Consider the following 13,417-nt stretch of genomic DNA (forward strand, 5'->3'; position numbering starts at 1 on the left):
ACATTGACCCAAGATTTTGAACCCAAAATAACACGTATTAGTTCCTAGTAAGCAGTACTAGGCTCAATAATCATCGATTGCATGGTGGCCCTAGCTAACAAACCCATCTTCCATGAAATGAAGGTGCTTTAAGTACTTGGTTTAAGGTGAAAAGGTATTTCGTTTGAACAGAGTCCTTTTCCAATACTAAAAGTTGTTAAATGTGTCAGATTCCATTCGAAATAGGTTCAATGCTTATTGTATTTTTTCTGCATGTCAGCCAAGCTCTCATTCTCTCGGAATGAGTGACTGACTGTGACTGACTGACTGACTGACTGAGTGAGTGAGCGAGTGAGTAGTCAACTTTCGAGTCTACTAACAGTTGTAATTTTACCAGGAGCTGAAGCAGTTAACTTGTTGTTTCTCGCCAAAAGTCAACAAATGTTAGCCATTCTTGCCTCTTGGAGGAGCTCACATTAGTAAGCATAAAGCAAAGACATCTCCGCAAAAATTCAGGAGCGTCTTCAGCCCACTGACTCCACCAGAGCGATACTCCTGTACTACGAAGACACCTTCCCTTTGACGCGTGAATAAACTGCACTTATCCTGCTTGACTCATCGTTCGTCAGCCCAAGCAGACGCAACCATATGTGCAGGTTGCCCTACTCCTTTAAAGTGCCGATGGGACTCCGGGCCACGTGCACAGCATTGTAGCTAAGCTTCAGTTCCTGTTCTCTCCACGCCATTGCGTGAGAGTAATTCGTTAAACCTGCGTGCTCTGCGCTCACACCTGTGGGAATAATACTTCATTTTAAACTGGCTAAAGTCATTAGGACGCCGGTTAGGGACAGGTAGGCCTAGTCTGGTAATCGGCAAGAACTGCATTCTGCACACGTATAAGATCTGTCTTCCGAACTGTAATCGCTGTATCGGTTTCTTAATTAGATGGAAGAAGCTCCTTTGAATTGTAAGCAGTACTTCAGTATTACAATGATTCATTATTTAAGAGTGAACACCCCTAATTGCGCAGTACTAGGATTCTTTATGAAAACCGAAATATGAGTCATTGACCTTATCGCTTATGGTAATGAGAATCTCGTATCGTTTAATATAATCGTTTAATTGCCGTGACAAGCCTACAGCCTTCAATAACAATAACAGCTCACTGACTGTTCTTTATACGATATCAAGCTAGCCAGATGTAGTCAATATATCAACTGTGTTTTGATATCTGTTCCCGATATCAGTATTAGTAATATGACATATTGAGTACCGAAAAGCCACATTTTTCATCTTTTCGTTTACTCCAATGAAACTATGCAGACCCAGTCCCGATCACAACAATAATATAAGAACATATACAGGAAGCCTGCATCTACTGAACCACGGCATACATACAATGAAAAGCATGTCTTCAGTCTTACCATTTCACCAGAATTATCTTGTGCTCATTTGTCTGTCAAATCATTATTACTGTATACCGTTAATTAAATGAATGTGTTGGAACAGAAGAAATGCATTTTCAATGCAAGCTACATTCACATGAAAGTGCACGGTTCCTATTGTAGGTCGATGACATTTGGAAGTATGAATCAAAGGCTGTTGGGGCATTGCAGAATCAGAGATGGATGAATGAACATGTCACATGTTTTTGCCTCATAAGAGCACATCGAGTTTGAGAATAAGAAACCTGAATAATTTCTGTCATCTTTTATAAGTTCCCTTCAAATTGAAGGATGATACAGTCCGGTAAATCCCCCTGGTTACATAAATACATACTGCAGTTATATAACTAGCAGTGTTCCTTGTGCAGTTAAGACTTTCGAGTCATATTGCATAACATCATGATAAAATATGGCAGACAGAGTTGCATAATGTTACAATTGTTTATACAGGTGCGCATTAAAAATAAATTATTCATTTATTCATAGATGAAAAATTCACTGACGTTCTAACTGAAATACTGCATTACTCAAACATTATTATTTTTTTAAAAACTACCTCAGTAATGTCATATAATTTGATTGTTAAATGAGTTCAAACCTGAATCCTGAATTCATTTAACAGGCTAAGTGCACTATATATTCAGTAGCGTTCCGCTGCATGCTGTAAACTCTGCTGTAACGCAATAAACGGATCACTGCAAGCAGATTTGAAATTTGCTGAATCACAAGACGGAACACTGTTGTTCTCAAGTCATCTGTTGAGGCGCTGCCACCATTTTGCTGCATTGCAGATTCACATTTCGTGTCATGAATCAATGGCACCCGCTACGCGTTCCGTCACACCAGAACCATTGTCGTCACCCGCGGATAATCAGCCGAGTGCAAGGTCGCCGGGGCAACCGTCCGCTGACCTCATCGTCGCGTCAACTCCGTACGCATTTCGGCCGTAAAACGGTTTATAGGTTTCGGCTCCTTGCGCGAAAGAATTTAAACTTCCGTTTGTTTCATTCTTTAGAAGCAGCAGATGCTCGGCTCCTGCCTTGCTTTTGTCCTCTCTCTCTCTCCGTCTTAATGACAAGGGGCTCCAGCTGGTGCTATAGCTGAATTTGCAGAGCAGATGCGTGAAATCGGATCCTTTTTTTTTCTACAATGGTGGGGAGACAGAGCTTTCCATGTAAAGAACACAGAGCTGACAATCTGGTGAGTCTTTAGACCCTGTGGTAACACAGTCCTGTCAGCATTAGATGCTAACCTTCCAGTAAATTGCACAATGACAGGATGCATTTCGAAACTGAAAGCAGTCATTTTCCTTACCCCTCTGACAAATAGTGTTTCCAAGTTCATTCAGGCCATTCTAGGAGCAATCTAGGTTTCTTTTTTTTTAAATGAGCGGAATTCTTTGATAACATTGCTGTTCTATTCACAGTTCACCAGGCCTGCCTCCTTCCTGTGGGTGATTCAGGAAGCGTGGAGGTCAAGTTTGAAAAGTCCACCGCCTGCCCCCAGGATTAGATTAGTGAAAGGCCAACTCTCTGTTGTTTAGGGCTGCTCCTGCAACCTCTTGACTTCGCACAAATGTCTTTTCACCTTACTCTGATGGACCTCTCTATATTTACTCAGTTTGTCAATTTTTTGGTAGTTCTTTAATTTACTTGAAAGTATAATATATTACTTCTCCGTAGAATCCCTCACAACCTCATATTCTACACACTCAAGGAAAAAAAAATAGACAAATGATCAACAGCGTTGAAAGTGTACCTCCTGTTTCAACCTATTGTAATTCCGTCAGAATACTATCTTTAACTCAGATTTATTATTCGAACAACAAAAGGGGTTTGCCTTCCTTTCTCTCTCCTGTAGCTGCGGCCGTTTACAAAAACGGCGAAGGCTCGCGGGTGTTGGGCACAGAAATAAGAACAGCTGAAGTGAGGGTCCCCTGCTTCGAAAAAAACTCCACCTGCCGCGGTTCACGGCTGAAATCCGCAAGCGGCAGAGAGCCTGGAATATAAAGCAGGGAGACGGGAGGAAGCCCAGAGCAGAGAGCAGCGCCTGTTGTAAGGGTCCCCCCCCCCCCCCGAATGCAAGATTGAATTCAGCGTCGGATCGGGCCTTCCTGCCAAGAGCCGGGATCAGACCCGAAGAGCGACGAATGAAACCACAGAGTACTGCGCCGATGCAGAGCGTTTTTTTTTCTTTCTTTCACAATTGAGACGTGTATTATACTGTAAAACTGCGAATAGCCCGGGCAGGGGCCGTTAAGCCTCCGACTGATTTATCGGAGAGCCGTTCGCTTTTCGCTCTCGAATCGCAAGGCTTTGAGGGTGGGCTTCAAAAGAAGAAGAAAAAAGAAGAAGGAGGGAATAGCTTTGGGAATACGGCAAATAAAATGTTGGTCTCTGATTGGAGCTCAGTCAAAATAATTGTTGACAAGTGGGGGGTAGCAAAGTGGAAAGATTTAAAAGTGCTTTTATGTGGTGGTGCGCAGAAAGGGGGGGGGGAGGAGTGTAGGGGGGGAGCTGTTAGGCCCAATGTCAGCATGAGGGGAGGGGAGGGGAGGGAGACAGCAATTATAAAACCATTAAATATGACTTCCTCTGAAACTGAATTAAGACCTGGTTTCTGGATTGACCGGTTGTGGAAGGTTCCGGAAGCAGAGAGGGTAACCGAAGCCTCACAACAGTAAGGTGAAAGGCTGTGGCAGATGGATCAACAATTGCTGTTTGCCTTGGGAAAGGGACACAAGGTTTGATCCCTGCAGTGTTTTCCATGGAGACGGAATCACTGCAGTGTGAAAAGCCAAAAAAGTGTCCTGTGCTCTCGAAACCTCTAACGGGGGGGGGGCCTGGTTTCCCTCCACGGTCAGCGGTCGCAGACGTCCCCTTCTCTGCGCGCTGGGTCACCATCAGTGAGTCAGTCGGACGTGTCAAACGAATGGCTGCGAGGAGCAGACATTATGGACTGTCCACTGAGCTGCACTTCCAGGAGCTAATCAGCCGGAATTCCTTCAGGGGTCGACAGGCCAGAAAGTGAAAAATCGAGAATGCCGAGTTTAAGTTAAGAGAAATGCTTCTGTTACGCTGTTCATCTCATATAAAACCCATAAATAATGATAAACCGCATTGCTTTTTCCCCCCCCAGAACTCGCCCTCCTAACACACACACACACACACACACACACACACACAAACACCTCTCCGGCATTATTACAGCCAAAAAAGAAGCAGTACAGCAGTATAAGAATTAAATATACTGCGAGAAAGCTACAATAGTATGCCTGATTACATATATGAAGTCACAATAAGTAATGACAACAATTTACAGCATGCAAATACTGAAAATATTGTGTTATTCAGATATAGCAATGCATATTTTTTAAATGTCACTGCTGTGCAATATATTTGGAGTATTTCCCCAATGTTGCAGAATATTCAGTTTCCATGAGGGCAGTCATCCAGCTGTGGAGGGAGGGGAGGGGAGGGGGGGGGGGCTGTCCAGTAGCCAGAGAGGCTGTGATCTGGCTCACTGATGTCACACATTGTCTCTAGGGACACCACGCATCCTGCCCTCACTCAAAATTTAGGACAGGAGCCCAGGGAGGCCTCCTGCCTCCTCCAGCTGGTCCCCACGTCCCACAATGCACCGGGGATTTCACACAGAAAGCCCGCGTTCGATTCCGTTCCGACCGCGGGCTCAGGAAAGCAAAACGGACAATAGAAGGCAGAGCGTTCACCTCCAGAGCATGTGATCTGGACAGTCAGCCCTCAACCATTAAATCAAATAGACTAGCTCATCCCAAGTGTAGGTTTTTTTACGGTGAGGACATCCTGTTATTGCAGTTCCCGGAGACCAAACTGAAGGAAAAACTCTTCTCCGCCTCGCCATTTAACTTGGATGAAATGTAGAAAACATAGTAGTAAAATAAATGAAAATGCAATGAGAAATCAGCCATGCGCTGTGCGCTCACGCGCTCGCGAACGCCGTTTGCTTTTCCGCAGTTTGGTCACACAAATTCTAAGCATGAGCGCGAGGGGATTGCAAAAGTGCCAACATTTGTCTGTGACGCATTTTCCCGTTTTAAATGTCGCGGTGTTATAGGTCACTCAACACATGAAACGACACGAGCAGTTCATATCAACGGAAAGTCTTTAAAAACCCCCCTCCAGCTCCATCTGTAAGCGTCACTCAAATATGAATAAGCCAAACGTCTCATTTATAATTCACATCACGAAAAAGACTCCAGATATGGAAACAAGCTTCGGCAGCTAAACGTGAAAGAATTTACTGAGCATCGACGCTGATAAAATGATCTGATGAATCAGCGATAAGCAAAACCAAGTATTTGTACTTCAGGATCACTTTCGCCCAGATCAAATAAAAACCTTCCTTCAAAAGCCTCATTTACATTTCTGAAATCATGATACTGAGTTTGCACCGGCCCACTTGTCCTCTTTAATGGACATTCCTTCCTTGGCAGGAATTTACACGTTTACTGAACCAGCACTGGGCCAAAATATATATATATATTTTTAACATATGAAAAAGCAAATGATGATGCAGTTTATAAGATAATGACCAATATTAAAACAACATTTCTCCACAACTAAAAGTACAAGCACAATTTGGCAAGTTAATAATCTAAAATTGACTGGCCAGAATAGGTTTGTGAGGGAAAACGGTTCTGCTTGTGTTAACTTGGAAGTCAAAGTTACGGGCAAATGTTCACAGAATACAGGCCAATATCTCCATTCCCTCCCATTCTGTGCTATAATTGATTTATCTTCTGTATCAGTAACTCAGTCCAGAAAAAGCAGGTCTTCAGGAATTAAAGCAGTGAAACAGAGGAAAACAGAAGCACCCCCTCATCCCTTCAGGTACTAAAAGGCTGCTTCAAATCCCAGAACATCGACCCAGGCTCCAACACCAAATGTAACCCTCATTTAAACTTTTAAACGAGAAACATTTCTTTCCCCCTATACAGTTTTATCACTGATTCCAAAAGCTGTTTGTTTCGTTCTTGGAGAGACTGCTGAGACTGAGCCTCAAAGGAAATCCATGTGGTGGGGGGGGGGGGGGGGGGGGGTGCTTGTGGTTATTCTTTTGAGAAAAGAACAAATAATAAAGAAGATTTATCATTTAAAGTCCCCAACAATTCTGACATTCAGGATACGATCTGAAGATTTATCAGAACGTACTTGGCAGCCTAGTTAACTTTTATCACAACAAATTTAATTTCCCTGGTTTGTGCTCCGTAATCTACCATCGCCATGGTTACACTGTAACCTCATCCAATGAAAGAGACGGGAAAAAAGTGCAGCAGTGAATCTCGAATCTACAAAGAATCTACAATCCAAACCCGAAAAAATCTGTGAATTACATTCTACACTACGACCGGACGGGCATTTGCGTCAGCAGTGAAATGTTCTAACTAGAGAGGAAAGTTTAGTCAAGTTTTAAAAAATTTTTTTAAACCAGTTCTTTAATATGATTAGATGTATCTTTACCATTAACCCTCTAAGATGTATGAACACAAATGTGATTCGAATGTTCTTAACTGAACATTCTAATGCTGATGTTACATCAGCCAGCGTTCTAGAACAAAACATTCCAAAATTCTGCTCTACAAAGGGTTAAAAGAGAACAAAACTGTGGGATAGCGCAGACGGGCCAGAGACTGAGCCCTGCGGTACACCTGTGGAGAAAGAGTGGGTGAAAATTAAAGGAGCCGAACTCAACAAAAGCAGACAGGAGAATTTAATGACGCACGATGTGAAGTGTCGCAAAGAAATCGAGGAGATCGCCACGGGGGAGTTTTATGATGCTCATGCATCCATGGGCCAGCGGTGTCTGCTCGACAAGCCAGACAGTTTTGGAAAACCGGAATATTAACTTGCAGAGACGTGCAAGGATTCCATTTAAACAGCCCGTGTAATGGTACTGGACAGGGGGCCTTCAGAATGAATAACAAAGGAGAGTGTGTTTGTCAGAGCAGGAAATGACAAGCCGGCTTCAAGGCTCAGAGAATGCAGCCAGCGCCAAATTGTTCAGAGAAAATTTAGCCTAAACTGAAAAGTGTTAATGACATCTTTGATCAAAGCCGTTAAAATTATAGCACTCCCCACACTCCATGCTGGTAAAAATTAAATTTTTAATGAAATGTCAAGGTTATCAATGTGGCCTCCCTGTGCCTTAAAACAATGTCTTTCAGAGAGTAAAAAGCAGGTGCACTGGCACTTAGGTAGACTACTAAACAGAGCATATGCTATAAACAGGCATAAGCTGTTTCACACCATCCAAAAGCAATGCTATGGTAGGCTATAGATTATGTGTAATGCAACCACTGCTATTAAAACAACAACAATACAGACAGCAAATGTAATTGTTAATAACTTGTTATCATTACTTATAATCATTACTAATAATATTATATGTAATTATGTTGTTGTTGTTATTGTTATTATTAGTCCTATTATTATTATTCTATCCATTATCTATACCGGCTTATCCTGATCATTCACTCACACATCCATAGCTATGAGCAATTTTGTGTCTCCAATTAGTCTAGAGCTTATGGCTGTGAGGCGACAGTACCATCCACTGATGCCTTGCATAATGGTTTATGCTACCTATAATAATAATAATAATAATAATTATTATTATTATTATTATTATTGTAATTATTATTATAGCTAAGACAATGACAGAGCTGGACCGTAGGGTCTCTCAAAAGCCGCAGACAAAGGGATAGCACTACACTCGTATTTATTTCGATTCACAGATCTGCTTTGTGCCTTCGGATCTCACTGGGACGCCTGTGGGACTGCACAAGGGTCGTACTCATAATGAATTGCTTCCGCCTCTGGTGGGACTAATTGCTTCGCAGGCCTTCTTTCCACCGCGGGCACTGACAGAGCATTTAATTATTCACCGAACTTCACTGCCACGTTGCTCACATCACGGCAACGACAGAAAGGCATAAAACGGCCATCATTCAAGGTAGCAGTGCAAAAAACACAGAATCGATCACTTCTAAATAACAGTCGCCTGTAAACTTGGCCTAATAAAACCTAAAATCGTTACTTGGCACAGCTGTAGTGTAGGTAACTGGGTGCTGCTGTCAACCCTTAGTTCCTCAAGCCGATATCTGTTAAGTAGGCCACGCCTTTTCTGAATCGCGCCATAATCAGTTGATAAATGTTCCTTGTTTCTTTCCACTAGCCTACGCTTCGTTTTTGGACGAACAGCTGAGCTGACGGTCTCTGATGCTTATGATACTATATCTGAGCTCAAAAGTTAACAAGCAGGGAACCGTCCAGACCCACGGCGCAACTCACTTCCGCAGACACATTTTAGCTGGCACCACCGGCGCATGCGTCCCACAAAACGTCCCTCAAAGGTCGTCCGTGAGTGAGTGAGTGAGTGAGTGACCACAATGAAAAATGAAGGGATGGGAACAGTGATGGCCTCTCGCTCTCCATGGCACCGTGACCTGATCGCAAAAAGCGAGCGAAATGAAAGGAAGCTCTGGACCACGCAGCATACTGCAGCCGCCGCTGCGCATCGTTAGACGGCCCAATTAGCGTCTATTTTCTCCGTGTTCAGCGGAGCTCGACGTGGAGAGGAAAACCTGTAAAGGTTAAAGTGCGGACTGTCAGCTTTAATTTCAGATGCGGCTATTTACGTCCGTGTCCAGTGATCCATTTAGGACTTGCAGCCCTTTTCATATATAATCTCACATTTCAGGGGCCCACAGTAATTGGATAAATTAATATAGTCTTCAATAAAGTCTTCTTATTTGGTACACGATTGCAAATCATTTGCACTGATGACTGCCTCAGGCCTGCGACCCATAGACATCATTAGAAGTTGGCTATCTTCCCTAATGCGTCGCCAAGCTGGTCCTGCAGCCACCATCTTCAGCTGTTTGTCTCTGGGGTTTTTTTTTTTTTACCTTCAGTCTTGTCTTCAGCAAAGGAAATTCGTGTCGGACGCTAAGCAGGCTTTCTTCTTACGCACCCAGCGCATATTCAGCGTGTTCGTTTGAATGCACTGAAGTACAATCTGTGACGGTCATGTCCACACGTGCTGATTAAAAGCTCTTGAAAAGGACACAATCGCATTTGCATTCGTTTACTCCCCAAAGGACACGTAAGAGCAGGGGTTCAAAACAAGGCGTGGTGCTTCGTTCGGTCTTTGATCGCACCTACGGAAACCCCCCCCTTCCCCCCCTTTCCCTGTCCCAGCGCGGCACCTTCAGGCTCTAAAATAATCGCGATGGCATGTTATGTTGCTGCCATGGAAACGCAGTTTGCTGCCCTGTGTGGAATTAGCAGCAGCACCGGCGCACCGGGTTCGAATTCTGCACTGCTGCTGCTCTGCGAGCATTGCCGCGTGCTGCCTGTGACCTCACGGGCCCACTCTGGTAGAGCGCGGAATGACTTATCTGCCGTACCATTCTGCTATAGCTACACTTTGGTAGCAATCCAAGAAGGCCAGATTAGGGTCAAAGTTAATGCTTCATCTACAATGTACATCTTACAGTTCTTCCCAAATGCCTTATTGGAGCCAGTATAGCTACTGAAATACCCCCCTCCCTGATGTCTTTTCCCATTATTATGTCTGACCAGATTAAAGCGCGCACGTGACCGTTTTTCATCCTAAACTGGCCAGTGAAGCTAAGCATGCCCATGTGGAGGAGGGTATCCATCAGGCACACACAAGTAGACAATCTCCTCTTCATGTGCTTTAGCTGACACTGTTAGCCTCACGATGTAAGTTACTTATTATTTAGGGTCAGATTTAAGTGCACATTACGCACATAATTCATGATTGTTTCACAGTTAATAGGATTATTTTAGAGTACATTCCAGCTAACAATGCCTTTGTTTTTCTGAGTAGTTTTAGCAAAGGGAGGGTGGTATTGAATACAAAACAACACACACACACACACACAAACACACACAAATTCCCCTTTTAAACATTCATAAGCAATAACAATTCTCTGGGGACACGCATTCAATGACAAATAAATAGCAGTCACACACACACTGCAATTCAGAGCTGACAGAACCAGCCAGTTTTGGGCTAAACAATCCTAAAAATGCATTAATTTACATTTTGCTTTGACAGCTAATAGAGCAGACACGGCAAAATACTGCAGCGTCCATTCGCTGAAGTTATTATTATTGTTATTTTTCTCCAGGCTGCGCTATGCTTCCCACTGACTGAGCGTGGTGTTGCTCCGGGTGGAGCACTGCTACGATTCCGTTGAACGCTTGAAGGTTCCCCGCGTTCGTGCGAAAGCTGTTGTAACCACGGCAACCACTTCAGGCCCAAATGGCACGTTACCAGGTGCCGTAAATACTGAACCTACCGGGTGAGGTGAACATTAGGGGTGGGTGGGCAGAAGGCTTCGTTGCAGTTTACATAGCCGCCGCTACTCCTTCAATTTCGGTCTGTTCCTCAGCAGTTGGATGGAATACCACAGCCAAGGGGTACAATGGAGGCGGGGGGGGAGAAAAAAAAAAAACAATAAAACAAAAATCCCTTTAGCTTTTCGTGCCATCTGCTGGCTGAGGTCTTCGGGGGGCAGTCGGGAGTCGCCGCATTCCGACGCGCTTCTGGAAAACTCTCCGGCCTGCGATCCGCGAAACGCCGACGCGCTCGAGCAAATGAAAACAACCGCTCCCGGAGTCGTCTGTGCCGGCCGATCGGTCCCGAGCGCAAAACGCGGGCTTCGCGGTCTGCTAACAGCATTAGTTCTGCTGCCGTGCGCTCGCGGGCTTCGGCTGTCTTCTGTTGGCGATAGCGGCAGGCGACCACAAAGCACACGAACGCCTTTAGAGCCGCACCTTGACCGGGTCGCTTTGGGGAAACGCTGCTCTCTCAGGGTTCAGTCCTCCAAGGGTGGAGAGTCATGTGGTTAAGAAAGGCCTAGAACAGGGATGTCCTATTTTACCCAAAAAGGGCCGGTGTGGGTGCAGGTTTTTGTATTAAAGTCCAGCACTAAGACACCTGATTCTACTTACCAAGGCTGAAGACCTACTTACTTAATTGAAGACCATGATTAGTTAATTAGTTGAGTCAGGTGTTGTAGTGCTGGGATAAAACAAAAGCCTGCACCCACACCAGCCCTTTTCAGATGAGACTGGGCACCCCTGACCTAGAGAAAAGGGTAGGTTTGGAGGGTCGTGATATACTGGCCCTTTAAATATACTCCACCTACTAACCCCACAGCATCATGGGATGCCTCTCTTCTAGCTTAAGATTTAGGCCATGCCCAAAACAAGGTGGTTGCCTACTACTGAGTACACAAGTTGTATACAACTGGTATAGACTTGTATACTCAGTAGTAGGCAAGTTTTGGACATGGCCTTAGCCATAACTGTAGGCTACTGACTTAGCCAGTGCTTTACTGTGTGAACTAAATTTGATGTTCATGGCTATGGAAAGCTGCTACTTTATGAGACTTGTACTTTATCTGACCTGTGTTTATATTTGTTTCAGTGACCTTTGGTAGGCAATCATTGTACATTGCTTTGGATAACAGTGTCTGCCCAATGAAAGGTAATGCAATGGTACAGGTGAGGTCCAGGTGCAAGAGCACAACCGAGCAGTACTTCACACAGTGGTCACAGGAGGAAACACCACATCCCTTTTACCCCTCTGCCGAAAAGACCAGCTGAGCACAGACCTTAATTGGAAAAGCGGAGGGCTCCAATGCACCAGATAGCAGGTCTAAGCCGGGCCGACAGGCAGTTTGGCAACATCTCAAACAGAATTCTGCCATCAACCCCAGTGCCTTATCCCGCTGCACCATTAGGACGCACGGTTACCCCGTTACAGAAATTACCTGCCCGGTCCCCGCACGAGCCGTATACATAACACCGTCCTTAAAACAAGGTTAAAAAAGTAATCGAATTCTACGGCGTCTGCTGGGCTCCGTGAACTTGTGAACCTGGGCGGCGGCGGCGGCGGCGGCAGGTGAGAAGGGTGCAACGAGACATGAGCCCGTCCGCTGCCCCGTCGGAAACGAGAGAAACCCGTCGGCCTGACGCGCTCCGTAGCGCTGCCGTTAGCTGAGAGCTCGTCGCTCACGAGGCGAGTGCTGTCAGCACGCGTGATGCGCGCTCTCGCTCACGCGCTCTCGCTCGGCCCCCGCCTGGCTGCCCCGCGCGCTCTGTATTCACCGTTAATAAAAACATCGGTGAGAATTTCACGCGGCGGGGATGTCCGTCTGTGCCCCCCCCCCCCCCCCCCCCCGTTCTGCACGAACAGTCCTACAGCGGATGATCTTTTCCTTGCCTATCCGGTTTTTTTTCTATGACGGTTTCAATATATGGCCTCGGATGTCAAACCATAACTTTGCATTTAACATCAGTCAATTTAAAAAAAAAAATTTTTTTTTTACACCAAGCACAGAAATGTCAAATAAAAAAAAAAAAAGAAAATTCAAGCCTGTCTTCCGTCTGGGGAGAGGGCTTTTCTCTCCTAAATCTGGAAGTTATTTTGTACAGTCTTGCGCTCCAGTTGAGACAGTACAGAAGAGTGTTGTGCTGATTTATATATGAGCAGTAATACCAGAGCACAACAGCTGTTTCATGCTAAGCACAACCTCCTCCACAGCCAATGTCCGTTGGGCTCCATGTCCGACCCTTACTGTACAAAAGTAAAACATAAAATAAAATAAAAAATAACCTTTTTTTTCATTTTAACACCTTAAAATGAAAGCAAATTTACCTTTTACCACCATTTACATGGATTTATAAATGCTGCACTTCAATGAACTACCACAACAATGAACTACCACAACAGGAAATCAAACACTAGCCTGCTAATGCAAACATCAGATATAATGACAGCCATTACCTATTCATCTGAGGTTATTTTCCCTTTGTTGGCTTGAACTGGAACTTTGTTATCAAAAGTTACGTATATTTGCAAACGAATGGGTTTTAATACACAAAACTTGTAAAAAAAAAAAAAAAAAAAGTTGC

Source organism: Anguilla anguilla, chromosome 9, assembly GCF_013347855.1.
Source record: "Anguilla anguilla isolate fAngAng1 chromosome 9, fAngAng1.pri, whole genome shotgun sequence".
Lineage (NCBI taxonomy): Eukaryota > Metazoa > Chordata > Actinopteri > Anguilliformes > Anguillidae > Anguilla > Anguilla anguilla.